Source organism: Peromyscus maniculatus, chromosome 19, assembly GCF_049852395.1.
Source record: "Peromyscus maniculatus bairdii isolate BWxNUB_F1_BW_parent chromosome 19, HU_Pman_BW_mat_3.1, whole genome shotgun sequence".
Classification (NCBI taxonomy): domain Eukaryota; kingdom Metazoa; phylum Chordata; class Mammalia; order Rodentia; family Cricetidae; genus Peromyscus; species Peromyscus maniculatus.
Genome location: NC_134870.1, coordinates 71,394,204 through 71,408,549, shown reverse-complemented (window position 1 = coordinate 71,408,549; position 14,346 = coordinate 71,394,204). Strand labels below are relative to the sequence as shown.

General features: G+C 37.6%; 1 long non-coding RNA gene across 8 annotated transcripts in view; it reads left to right on the top strand.

Annotated features, from left to right (window-relative positions):
- The window catches only part of LOC121824091 (uncharacterized), an 82,187-nt gene that overhangs the window by 30,666 nt on the left and 37,175 nt on the right, over positions 1–14,346 (top strand). For 6 of the 8 annotated variants that reach the window (XR_013046196.1, XR_013046195.1, XR_013046194.1 and 3 more), the window contains one exon: positions 7,239–7,451. The exons of the other annotated variants lie outside the window; for them this stretch is intronic. This is a non-coding gene — a long non-coding RNA (uncharacterized LOC121824091). The remainder of the gene's footprint in view (positions 1–7,238; positions 7,452–14,346) is intronic. 8 annotated transcript variants of the gene reach the window in all.

The following is a 14,346-nucleotide window of genomic DNA, read 5'->3' as shown; positions in this document are numbered from 1 at the left end:
TCCTCATCTTTCTGCCTCTACTTTCTGAAATCTAGGGTTATAAGCCTATACTACCAAGTCTAGCTAAGAATAAATTCTTAAGAATAAGCAATTATAATCGATTTATGTGGCAAACAGTGATGCAATGAAAATAAGAACGAGGAAACAGATATGATTAAGCACTTTGGCAAGAGAAATCGACAGTTACTGGTCCCTAAAGCACGCTAATGTTAATGGCTCCTAACATCCTGGTATCATTAGTTTCTATTTGGAATACCTCCCTGCTTCACTGCTTATAAAAATTCTAATTATTCTCCAAGAAGAAGTTCTTGTTGTATTTCGAGCAGCCTTTCAAATTCTTGAACAGTTATCATATATTAAGTACAACAGAATCTCTTAAATATACTGATCTTTTCCATTTGACTATAAATTGAATATTGACATTGTTGGGTCCTATGATGTGCTGACTAGGTTTATGTCAACTTGACACAAGCTAGAGTCATTTTGGAAGGGGGAACCTCAATTAAGAAAATGCCCCACCAGATTGTCTTGTGGGCAAGCCTGTAGTGAATTTTCTTAATTGGTGATTGATGTGGGAGGGCCCAGCTCACTGTGGGTGGTTCCACTCATGGGTAGGTGGTCCTGGGTGCTAAATTCAAGCATGCTGAACAAGTCACGAGGAGAAAGCCAGCAAGTAGCCCTTCTCCATGGCCTTTGCTTCAGTTCCTTCCTCCAGATTTCTTCCCTGATTGTGTTCCTGCCCTGACTTCCTGGACTACAAGCTGTAAGATGAAACAAACTCCTTGTCTTAGTCACTGTTCTGTTGCTGTGAACCATGGCCGAGGCGATGCTTATAAAAGAAAGCATTTAATTGGGAGTGCTTCCAGTCTCAGAGGTTTAGTCCATTATCGTCATGGTGGGGAGCATGGGGGCAAATGGTTCTGGAGCAGTAGCTGAGAGCTACATCTTCATCTACAGGCCAAGGGAGAAAGAAAAGAGAGACACTAATCTTGGCGTGGGCTTTTAAAACTCAAAGCCAGTGACACACTTCCTCCAAGAAGGCCACAGCTACTCCAACAAGGCCACACCTCAGAACCCTTCTAAATTCTTTCACAGAGTCCCACTGCCTGGTGACTAAGCATTCAAATATATAAGCCTATGGGAGCAACTTTTAGTCAAACCACACTTTCTAAGTTGCTTTCAGTCATGGTCTTTATCACAGCAATAGAAACCCTAACTAAGACACACAGTTGTTACTTCTAGTCCAGGTAGCAAAGCCCTTTTGGGTTGAGTTGTAGAGAGATGTGATGATAGAGGCTGTGTGCTTCAGTTTTTAAAAACTCAAACGTTGTGTCTTCATGCACTGTAGCATCTTTGTCTTATCTCCACTGAGGTCTTTCTCTCTACTTCAAACACTCTAAATTATTGCTATCTAACTGCATCTTCTCTCTACAGGCAATATCCATTGAATAGTCTTTGCTCAAATAAAAGTGGCATTTCTTTACCATGAGCTAAATTTTCTCAGAAGTATCATTGATTTTCATATTGTGTCATTTTGCTATTATTTTCTTTTAATGGTTTTTAGTATACAAATAGGCAGTGTGGTATGCTGCCTTCAGATTGAGAAAATATAATTTGATTTTGGTTCTGACACTTTTCAACTGCATAACTTTGAGTAAAACTCATCTACTTCATTCTGTGATTGATTTAGCTATAAAAATTATTGATAACTGTCCAAATATCTGTGTTCATGGATTCAAAAATCTATGCCGAGCATGTACTATGGGATGGGTCTTATTCTGCATACCAGGGACAATAGATTGTCCAACGATTATAGAATATGTGTATGAGAAGCCTTAAATATTATGAGTACCAATGTAATTTGTGATGATCAGATATGCACCAAACAGGCTTGTTAACATAACCTCTCAGTCATAACACATTTTAATATCTCATTCATTTATATACCATGATAATGTGCTGGCTACCAGTAACATGTGTCATTTTCTTAGTGGCTATGATGTGCTTTGCTACAACATCCACATGCTTTCTCACTGTAAGGTTTCCCAGTTTATGACACATTTGGCTTAAGATTCCACAGAACTAATTGGCTCCGAGAAAGATCCAACTTCTGACCTTGACTTCATTAACATTGTGTGGTGACTGGTCAGAAACAGTCCACTCAGCCGATCTATTTCCAGGCACCCTGATATCTGTTCCCAGAACCTCCCCACCTCTCAGGAGAATGATTGGGAAATCACAGTCAAGCTTAATGCATTTCTATTTAGGGATCTAATGTCTGGCAGAAAATACCTTTATCATTTATTTAATACACAAATGGTTCTTTTTCTTGTCTGATTCCCCCAAAGCTTGGCAAACTAAATGCTGTCCATTAATCACTTCAGTGAGGTGCAGCCATCCAGTCTGTGAAAACTGCAGCGTGCTTACCTAGGCATGTGGCATAACTCAATAAAAACTTGGACACGAAATCCTTTTAAGGGCATTGATTGTGATGGGTCTTTGTTACAGGGAGAGATGATGGGGCAGAAGCAGAAAGAAGGCATTTTCCCACTAAGATAGCGACCTAAGAGGATCGGGATGGGCTTTGAAAGGAGACACGAGAGGAGAGCTGCTTGGGGCTCTTTCCTCAGTGTCAACTCATTTGAGATCTAAACATCAGCATTCACTACTACCTCATTTTTAGTGATTACAGCAGACCTTCCCTTTCTTTAGTAAACAGATTTCTCACTTCTAGTTCCCATCTACTGTGATATTCTCTAGATTTTGTGCTCTGAAGACTGGGTGTTTCTGACCTGTATTTCCCTTTGCTATGTGAACCTGCCATCTTCTCTGCATTCTTTACATGTGCATCGTCAATTCAATTTGACGTGAGATTATTTCTAGAGGTTTTTGATCATTTCTTCAGGACATAATCATTACACATATGCTTCCCTTTAAAAATATTCTAAAATATTCTTGCCTTACCATCATACTTTTAATGATAAATCTAACTCTTTTTTCTAACACTGGTAGCATTATTTTTATTTTATTCTTGATGAATAAAATACAGCCCAATCCCACTTATTTCTCAATGTCTTTCACTTAGAGTCTGTTTTGTATTTGTCTATGGTTGTCACAATAGAAGTTCAAATAGAGATTTCCATAGATTTCTGTTTCCACATTATCATTCTTCTACATACAGCTACCCAGTTTGACTAGGACCATTTGTTGAATATGCTGCCTTTTCTGGATTTTTTTAGTTTTTGATTCTTTGTAAAAAATTCTGTGGCTGTTGATGTGTAGGCCTATATTTGGTTCACAGTTCTACTTCTTTGATTAACATGCTTGTTCTTGTGCCAATAGCATGTTGTTTAAATTACTCTAGTTCGGTTGTATTATTTGAAATCTGTGTTGGTGACATCTATTTACTTATCTATTTATTATCTATCTATCTATCTGTCTATCTATCTATCATCTATCTATCTATCTATCTATCTATCTATCTATCTATCTATCTATCTATCTATCTATCTATCATCTATCTGTCTGTCTGATTTTCTATCAATTTTCTATCATCTATCTATCTACTCACCTATCTATCATCTATCTATCTATTTTTATTCCAATTTCTGAGAAGAATTGTGTTAGAACTTTGAAGGGAATTTCATTGATTCTGTAGATTGCTTTTGGTAGGATGGTTAATTCCACATTACTTAACCCACTAATCCATGAACATGGGGGGAAGGGCAGCATTTTCTTCAGTGTCTTAGAGTTTTTATTATATAAATCTTTTAATTCCTTAGTTTTATTTCAAGATTTTTTGAGGTTGTTCTGAATGGGATTCCCCCCAATTTCTTTCTTTTCATTTATATGTAGGAAGGTTACTGACTTTTCTGTATTAATTGTATGTGCTAATTTTTTGAACATGTTTATCAGATGTAGGAGTTTTTGTGGTGTCTTTAGGGTCTTTTATGTATAGGATCATATAATCTGCAAAAATCTGCAATTGATACTTTGGCTTTCCCCTTTTCTATTTATATCCCCTTTATCTCATCTCCTTTTCTTGTCTTATTGCTCTAGCTAAGGCTTTAAGTAGCATATTGAACAGGAACAGAAAGAGTGGGACATCCTTGTCTTGCTCCTGATTTTAGTGGAAATGCTTTGAGTTTTTTTTTCTTAGTATGATGCTGGATGTGACCTTGCATGTTTTCTTAAGTTTAAATATGTCTCAAGTATCCATGGTTTCTCCAAGACTTTAATCATGAAGAGCTGTTGGAATTTTTTCAAAGTCCTTTTCTGTGTCTAATCAGATGATCATGAAATTTCTGTCTTTGAGTCTATTTATGTTGTAGAATGCATTTATTGATTCCCATATGTTGAATAATACCTCTATCTTTTGGATGAAGCAAAGTTTATTGAGATAAATGACCTTATGGATTGGTTCTTGAGTTCATTTTGCAACTATTTTATTGAGAATTTTTGATTCTATGTTCATCAGCAATATTGGTCTATAATTTTCTTTTTGCAGTGTCATTTATTTATTTATTGACTATTTATTGGTATTTTACCTACATATTTATCTGTGCACTATGTGCATGGCTGATGCCTGTGGAGGCCAGAAACTGGATCTCCTGGAACTGGAGCTACAAGTAGTTGTCATCCATTATGTGGGTGCTGGGAATTAAACCTAGGTCCTCTGGAAGAACAAAATCAGAAACCATAATATATAAGCAAAATACCTGTAAAATAAAAATATAAAGGGCCTAGACAAAAGCAGTGTGAGACAAAACAATGCTAAAAAATACGATTGAGTTCCTTTTTTTGTTGGCTATCAATTGCTGGGCATAGGCCGTCCCTTAAGTGTGGTTTGAATACCAAGTAAGACTCCCTTGGAGGAAACTAATTTTTCCTTTGTGAGTGGTTATCAGTTGGAGATAATTTCTGGGTTATGGATGGAGGCTTGTGTGTATTTCCCCTCTCAGTACTGGGACCCCATCTGGCTTAGACCTGTGAAGGCCCTGTGCATAATGCCACAGTCTCTGTGATTTGATACTTGAGTTGGTTCTGCTGTGTTTAGAAGGCCTTATTTACTCCAATGTTACATTCTCACTGGTTTTTGCAATCATTCTGCCTTCTTTTCTGCAGAGTTCTCTTAGCCCTGAGGGGAGGGATTTGATGGAGACATACCATTTAGGACTGAGTGTTCCAAGGTCTCTCACTCTCTGCACATTGCTAGGTTGTGGGTCTCTGTGACCTTCTACTACAGGAGCAGACTTCTCTGATGATGGCCAAGCAAGGAACTGATCTATGAGTATAGCAGAATGTCATTAGGAGTCATTTTATTGCCACTTTTTTTTTTGGTTTTTTGAGACAGGGTCTCTCTGTGTAGTTTTGGTGCCTGTCCTGGATCTTGCTCTGTAGACTAGGCTGGCCTGGAACTCACAGAGATCCACCTGGCTCTGCCTCTCAAGTGCTGGGAATAAAGGCATGTGCCACTGCTGCTTGGCTTATTGCCACTTAAAAAAATTTTTTTTACAACAGTAGTATTTGGTTTTACCTTTGGTCATGGAGCTATCTAGTCTCAGGTTCTGGTCACCCAGGCAGAGTTGGATATAGGTTCCAGCTCATGGAGTGGGCCTTAAGTCAGATCAGATGCTGGTTGGTTACTCCTACAGACTTTGTGCCACCATTGCACTGGAGTATTTTACAGGCAGGACAGCATTGTAGATAAAGGGTTTGTTGTAGCTAGAGTTTTCCTGCCTGGCACATAGTCAGGACAAATCTCTTAACCGCCAGCCAGTCCCACAGCTGCTCGGACCCAACCAAGTAAACACACAGAGACTCATATTGCTTACAAACTGTATGGCCACAACAGGCTTCTTGTTATCTAGTTATTTTATCTTAAATTAACCCATTTCTATAAATCTATACTTTGCCACGTGGCTCATGGCTTACCGATACCTTACATCTCGATTGTCATGGTGGTGGCTGGCAACATCTCTCTGTCTCAGCCTTCCACTTCCCAGAATTCTCTTCTCTGTTTGTCCCACCTATACTTCCTGCCTGGCTACTGGCCAGTCAGTGTTTTATTTATACAAAGCAATATCCACAGCAGTTTGTGGCTGAGTTGGTGTTTACTTTTCTCCTGGTAGTGCAGAGTACATCCCTGTATCATGAACACTAGCGTCATCTAAGTTCTTTTCTTCCAGGCATATTACTCTGGGAGGATTAATTTTGGGAAGAGACATACTACCCTTCTCCCAGGTGTGTTGTTTGTGTTTTTGAGATGGGACCTCAGCGTGTGGAGATAGGTCATTGACAGTGACTTTTGGTATTGTTCTGTCCTACCTCTGTGGAGTTGGAGTTTGGATCTCTTTTTTTTTTTTTTGGTTTTTCGAGACAGGGTTTCTCTGTGTAGCTTTGCGCCTTTCCTGGAACTCACTTGGTAGCCCAGGCTGGCCTCGAACTCACAGAGATCTGCCTGGCTCTGCCTCCCGAGTGCTGGGATTAAAGGCGTGCGCCACCACCGCCCGGCGGATCTCTTTTTGATGGTACGTTCACTTGTCAGGTTTTAGATCATCTGAGTGATGCCTCAGGTTCAGTCTTGGGACACCCAGTGATGATGTGTCAATGTGATTTCAGAAATGGTTCTTGCTCAGCAAGGCACAGGTGCGGCTTCTGAGCACAGGACCAAATCCTCTGTAGAGTTGGCAAGTTCTCACTGCAGATCCTCAGAAGGCTATGGAAGGCACCACAGTTATGCAGGTGGTTCTCAGGCAGTAGGGGCTGGAGTCCGGCATGAGCGAACAATGCTACCTGTGGGTTTGCTGGGATTTACGCAGTTCTAAGATGGCCAAGGCTGGGTTCATGGAAGGGACGCATGACACTACCTAACTGCAGGGATCTCTCTGATCCTCAGGGTCAGGCTCTGTTGGGGGTGGGCAGTGCTACCTTTGGCAGATCTCTGAGTGTGTGGTCCTCAGCTGGGCAGGGTTTGGATTCCAAGTTTCATGTCTCCTGTATATAAAATACTAAACGTTTAGTATTATAGCATATATTTTTATCCTTTTTGAATTAAAATAAGTTTTATTTTTAATACTTTAGCTTGAAACAGTTTCGTATTCTCAAAAGTTGCAAAACAATATAAAGATTCACTTTATGCACTTTACTGAGTTTTCCCAAACATTAGTATCTTACCATACTCATTGTAGCTCATCATATTTTTGTCTTTACAAATATATTCTTATCTTTCCCTTAAGGTTTTATGATTGTGTAAGAGGAAAAAGTTCTTTAACATCATTTTATGGGATGTTGCATTGAGGTTTTACAACTGCTGGAGACTGTATCATCTCAGCATAGTGGATCTGAATAAAGGGTCCCCATCTCATCTGGCCATCAGGACTATAAGTTAAATGAAATTGTAGATTCTCATCAGACTTTCAAAGACTAACCTGGATGAACTGTGTGTGGTGGTGAGTTTAACTTGAAAATGAAGATGAGGCTGCCTTCCTTTATACCAAACTAGTCTACCCTTTAGTTAAACCTGATCTGTCTCTCAGTTTGGAAAGCAGGAGCTAGGGAAAGACATTAAATGAAAATGAACTCCTCTAGTCCAACACAATGAGCCTGCGCACAAACCTTAAGTTTAAAAAGTCAACTAAACAAGAAACACTATGCACACAATACCCAATGACCACTTTATAAGCAGGAGAGGCATTGGTTGTGTGTTTGCTTAAGTGTTTCTCTTTTTTACCTGTGACCTCAGAGTTACTTCAGATATGATTCTCTGTTTCACATTTATTCCATTTAAAAGAAAAATGGCAAGGTCAAACGTACTTGTAGTGAATACAGTTTTAGTTTTTAATCTTTTTAAAATGGTATTGCTTATTTGTTTGTTTAACACAAAAATGTCTCTGATTGTCAAGTAGTTTTATGTCATGCTAACGAGTGGAGTTTCCCATTAGTTTAAATAAAGCAAAACAGAATGTAACTGGGATAGTGAATCATCTCTGTGCACAGTGGTAGCAGAATGATGTGTATAATATAATTCTGCCAAAGTACCTATCCTATTCTCATTGGATGGGAAATTGAGCTATTCACAATTTGCAAAGTCTAGTAGAGCACTTAAAGCTTTAAAAAAGTGGAAAACGGGTAATCAGGATGTATTATATAAGAAAAAACTATTTTCAGTAAAAGGAAAAAATTAGTATATTGTGTAACATGAATAAATGCATATATGATATAAAACCAGATAAATATTGTGTCTTTAACATCTGTTTTTGAAATAATGGCATCAAACGTTCATCATTTGCTGTTACTTAATTAGACATTTAAAAATACTGAACTCTGAATTTTTTGTTTATAAGCACAAACATATATGATTGGTAATATTAGTCTATTGATTTGTCTTTGGATATCTGGTATTATTTGTCATTGACTGGGAAATTACATGCTATTAATCTCTGATGTATTGCACTTAAGAAAAGAATGAACAGAGCCTACAGAATATGAGAAAAATCTTTGCTCCTTGTACTTCAGTTAATATTTAGAATATATAAAGAACTTAAAGACTGAACACCCTCCCCCAAAAGCTCTCAATCAGTAAATAGGCCACCTACCTGAATATACAATTCTCAAAAGAAGAAACTTGAGTGGCTAATAAATATTTTAAAAAAGTCTTCAATATCACTAGCCATTATGGATTTGCAGATTTAAATTACTTTGAGATTTCCTCTCACTCCAGTTAGAAAGACTATCATGAAGAATAGATAGTGACAGAATCTGGTGAGGATGTGGGGAAAAGGAAAGCTTTATTCACGGTGGTGGAAGTGTCAACCAGTACAGCCATTATGGAAATCAGTGTGGAGGGTTCTCAAAAACTAAAAATAAAACTACCATATGAGCCAACCATATTCCTTCTGGGAATACACCCAAAGGACTTCTGCATATTGTGATAGAGATCCTTGCCCATCCATGTTCATCATTACTGTATTCACAGTAGGAAGGACATGAAATCAACCTAGATATTCATTAACAGATAAAAGGATAATAAGACGATAGTACATGTACACGATGAGATTTTGCTCAGTCATAAAGAAAATATAAATACAAAAATTTCAGAAAAATAAAGCTAGAATACATTATGTTTACATATGGTTTATTATTATTGTTACTGGAGGAGTGTATGTCACATGGCTCAGGTGGCGGTCAGGGACAACTATCTGGACTTAGTTCTCTTCCTTCAGCTTTGAGTGTATTTCAGGGATTGAACACAGCCCATCAAGCTGGTACAGCAAATGCCTTTACCTGCTAAGCCATCTGATGGCCCTGAAACCATTATATAAAGTGAAGTAACACAAGCTTAGAAAAACAAATACCATATGTTCTGTTTCATATGTGAATCCTAGCCTCTAACTTTTAATTATGTACATTCAGGTGGTAATAAATATAGGTAAAGGCCAGGAAAATTGAAAAGGTACATGTGTCTGGGAAAAAAATAAGAGATTCTAAGGGAGGGAGGGAAAGACACCAAAATGGAAGGGGAAAATACTGGGGAGAAGGCATGTAGTAGGGAAGAGGCCACAGGGGAATGAGGGGGAGCAGGGTGGGGAGAACTAGCCAACATGAAATATGTATGAGAACCCCATATGGAAACTTACTACTTTGCAATCTCATTAAAAAATTTGGACAGAAAATCCAAGAGGAAAACTGAGAGTGGTTACATATTAAAGTAAGTTGGCTTTGTTGAGATGAATCTGCAATGTTTAGCACAGGATGATAGAAAACGCAGGGGTAGGCCTCATCTAATGTTTCTTTAGCTCAGAACACCTTCTACATCATATTCATTTGGAAGTATTTTATTCACAATTTCTTCTTTCAAGTTTTATCTTTCCAATCTACTGTTGGTTCCACTGGTAAAAGGAATATTACTCTATTTCACTAGAGGGTCAAACAATTATGGTAGATTCCCGTCAAATAGGACATTACTAGTAGATGGATTAGATGATATTGGTGGATTGGATGATATTAAAACCACTGGGGTTGGAAGTTTTGTTTTAACAGAAGCTAAATTTTAACTCCTTGGTATATGTTAGGGCCCAGACACTAACATATATTTCTGCTAATCTTTAAGAGGTCATATCACATGACTCAAGGGAGTCAACCCCAGGAACCTTTGCTAATTGGAAGGATATCTGGAAGATTGACATGGTTATTACAATTTGAAGTGCAGAGACTCGTTTCATCCAGCTCACAATTAACTCCCTTTAATCCTTTATGGTTTAGCCATCACTGATATTTCTGGTGTGACATTTCTGAATATTCAGTTTTCATGAGTCAATTAGTTTCATAGTTTTTTTATGCCCCAGAAATTTCCACTGTCAATGAAAGATCTCCAAGGATCTTGTAAAACGTTAATTTAGTGTCTGAAACAAAAAAGAAAAAAAAATCCATTTTCAAATGTGGAATAGTTCCAGCACAGATGGACAAGTAGAAACGTGTGGCTCAGCAGACTGCAGAGAGAAAATAATTTGTTTTCTACGCTAAAGGGAAAATACACTAAAGAAAGTGTTTATCTTTGTGAAACATAATTCCCAGGGTCACGTTCATTCCCTAATACTCGCCAATCTCATAACTGACTCATCATTTGCCTTAAAGTATATGAAACACTGATTGTGTTCCATGTTATGAATAGAAATTGTGCATTTACATACAATATAAGGTTGATGCAACTAGTTTGTCTACCAAAAAATATTTTTTACATTAGGACTTTAAATCTTTGCTTGATACTTAAAAATCAGAAAATAACAATACTAAAATCTAAAGTAAGATTCTTATTTGGAAATAAAATTGTATCATAAATGTTCTGCAGTAATAAGATCATTGTTACAGTTTTGTTTTACTGGGCACGCATGTGATTTGAATAGAGTTATACAGAAAAAGAGTGAATGAAAAGAGGTTTCAAGGTAAATGGCTCAAATGTGGAAGCAGAGTTAATTTTAAATAAGGCTAAAACAAAATTTGATGGTGATCAAAAATATGAAAATGAAAACATGATGAAGATCACAACAGGTATTGGGCAAAGATTGGTAGGTGATTTTTGATGTAGCATTAAAACTAAATGCAACGCAAATTGAATAAAGAACTCTATTGATGTGCCTTATAAATGATACTGTCAATAACTAGCCAACACAATTTGCCTAGTTAAAGCCATTTATTTTAAGGGACTAAGAGCAAGGAAAAAGCAATGGACAGTGTCAACACTGCCAGTCCACATATTTACCTTTTTGGTTATTAAATCAATTCAGCCTTTTGTAAATAATTCTTCACAAAATTCTCCTGGCTAAAGATAACAGGATGTGATATCAAAATTATAAAAATATCTGTGCTGAAAATCTATTTTAAGGAATGTTTATATTTTTATTTGTTAGTTGTTATTACTATGAACTTTTAATACAAATTATTGTATTTCACAATTTTTAAGATATTTTCTTCCATTTGGCCTCAAATATGTTGCTATTACATATGATTTAATTCTTTCACTAAATTTATCGCTTAATAAATGTCCCAAATATATACAAAATAGGGAAAAGAATCATATCATCAAAGACACTGAGGTAGAAATTTTGAGATGTTGGTTACAGTTGTGTGAACTTGACAATAAGGACCTGTTTGACTCAAAGTAAAGCAATTTCAATCTTCATGACTTGCACAGGAATCTTTGTGTTTGTTAATTTTCAAAAACTGTAGATGTTGTACCGTAAGATGTGATATTTATATATCATTTACTTAATTTTGTTTTGAACATTTTTCTTTGTTTTTCAAAATAATTTTTATTCTTAAAAGTATTATATATCTATACAATGAACTATTGATACCCACATTCCCATTTCCTCCCTCCAGTTTCCCACATCCCTCCAACATGTTACTCTTGATGATTTCTCCTCCACCTCCTCCTCCTCCTCCTTATTCTCCTTCTTTCTCCTCCCCTTCCTCCTCCTTCTCTTCTCTTCCTTCTTCTTTCTCTTCTTTTTTTGATTACATACTGAGTCCAATTATTGCTGCCAATATAGAATGTGTGTGGTGTCACCATTGGAGTTGGAGAATCCAAGTGTTAACATCCTTAAGAAAGGAATGATTCTCCTTCTTCCAGAAGTTATCAGCTGATGATTATGTGCACATCTTGTGCAGGTATTCACAGTGGATATAAGTTCATGAGTACTGTAGCCATGCCAAATTTAGAACTTTGCATTTTGCATTTCACAGCACTTCCTCACCTCTTACATTCTTTTTTTTTTTTTTTTTTTTTTTTTTTGAGACAGGGTTTCTCTGTGTAACAGCCCTGGCTATCCTGGAACTCACTTTGTAGAGCAGGCTGGCCTCGAACTCACAGAGATCCACCTGCCTCTGCCTTCAGAGTGCTAGGATTAAAGGCATGAGCTACCATTGCCTGGTTCAACTCTTACATTCTTTTATCCTCCCCTTCTGCAGTGACTGCTAAGCCTTGTGAGGTGAGTTTGGTAAAAATGTCACATTTAGGGCTGAGCACACAGGCTTATCTTAGCACCTTGAATATTTATGTTCTCTGGATTTACTGTTGTCCAATCCATAAAGAAGCTTCTTTGATTAATGTTGAGAGCAACCAAGATTTATTAGAGTAAACATAAGTTTTTAGAAAGCAATTTGACAACATGACCATTCAGCAAACAACAATAGTATGTTACATGCTGGGGTATACAAGACCCCCAACCATGGGGATGATTACACTACCAGGCATGACATTATTTCCATAGAGCATGCCTCAGATCCAATCAGAAAGCAGGTAGTTTCCCTAAAACAGCAGTACCATTATTACACCACTGGACATATCTTGTTGGGCAGATTAATATTGTACTAAACAGGGTCATATGCCAGATAAGCCCATGGATGCTTTTTCATTTGCAACAGTATTCATAGCAACCTCAAGCACTGTTAACGCTGGCCAATTGGGAGGACATTTTCTGGTTCATTTGATACTGATTTCTCTAAGTCCTGTAGCCAAAGCATGTGATATCTTTAGCAAAGGCATCTTACCACGTAGTTATGGTGGATAACCAAAGGCAATGGCAATAGGCTATGCTTTTCAGAGGCCTTTGGAGTCAGCTTGATCAATGATTCATAGGGAGATATCCCATGCCTTGCACTGTAGTTCTCATTTAGTAATCCACATCTTCTGGGAGGGACATTATTCACCCAAGCAGGGCAATACAATTAGACCTTCTTTTTACTTTTGGCAAAAAGTATATTTTGAAATTGGCTTACAACTAATGGGTTTCCACAAGGCTCTTTCCATACATCCTCAGTTTTGGTTAACCAACCCACTACCGTTTCCCCTCGTTCTTTTCCTTTCTGTCTGTTGATTCTACATTTGGAGATTCTACTGTTCAAAAATGTAAATTACTTGGTTTTTACTAAACATAGATACAATATTTTAATCCTTATTATCTAAATAATAACTTCTAACAATTATTCATCTAGTGTTTCCATTATGTTGGTGTCTTAGGGTTTCTATTCCTGTGGAGAGACACCATGACCATGACAACTCTTATAAAGAAAAACATTTACTTGAGGCTGGATTACAGTTTCAGAGGTTTACTCCATTATCATCATGGTGGGAAGCATGACAGTGTACAGGCAGACATGGTGCTGGAGAGGTAGCTGAGAGTTCTGCATCTGGATTGGCAGGCAGCAGGAAGAGACTGTGACACACTGGCCAGACTTCAGCATCTGAGACCTCAAAGCCCACCCCCTAGTGACATATTTCCTCCCACAAAGCCACACCAACTCCAACAAGGCCACACCTCCTAATAGTGCCACTCCCTATGAGCCTATGGGGACCATTTTTATTCAAACCACCACAGTTGGGTATAGGGACTGGTCTCCACCTGAACTGACTTATACAGAAGGATGTGCACAGTAAGGTGCCAGCAACACATTGTTTCATATAAAAGATTTCACAATTTGTGCACTTTAGTAATGAGGGGAGCCAGAGAACCAATAACCCACGTCTAGAGCTGCATTTCAATTACAAAGCTTGTGATTTAGTGTCCAGGATGATCTTTGAACCAGATTGTCCCTTTTCTAGATAGCAGAATTTGGAGGCTTCTGATAGTCCATCATCAGGCACAAGTAGCCCAGAGCTGAATGAACATCAATTGTCAATGACCCTCTACATTTTTCATAAAATTATGTATTTTTTAAACCTTAAAGTAGATATGCCATAGTTAATGTCCAATAACTCAGCATCCAAAATAATATTCAGCATCTTTCTATAATTTTTACAGTTATTTGAACCCGGTGAAAAATTGGCAAACTGTGTTAACGCTCAAT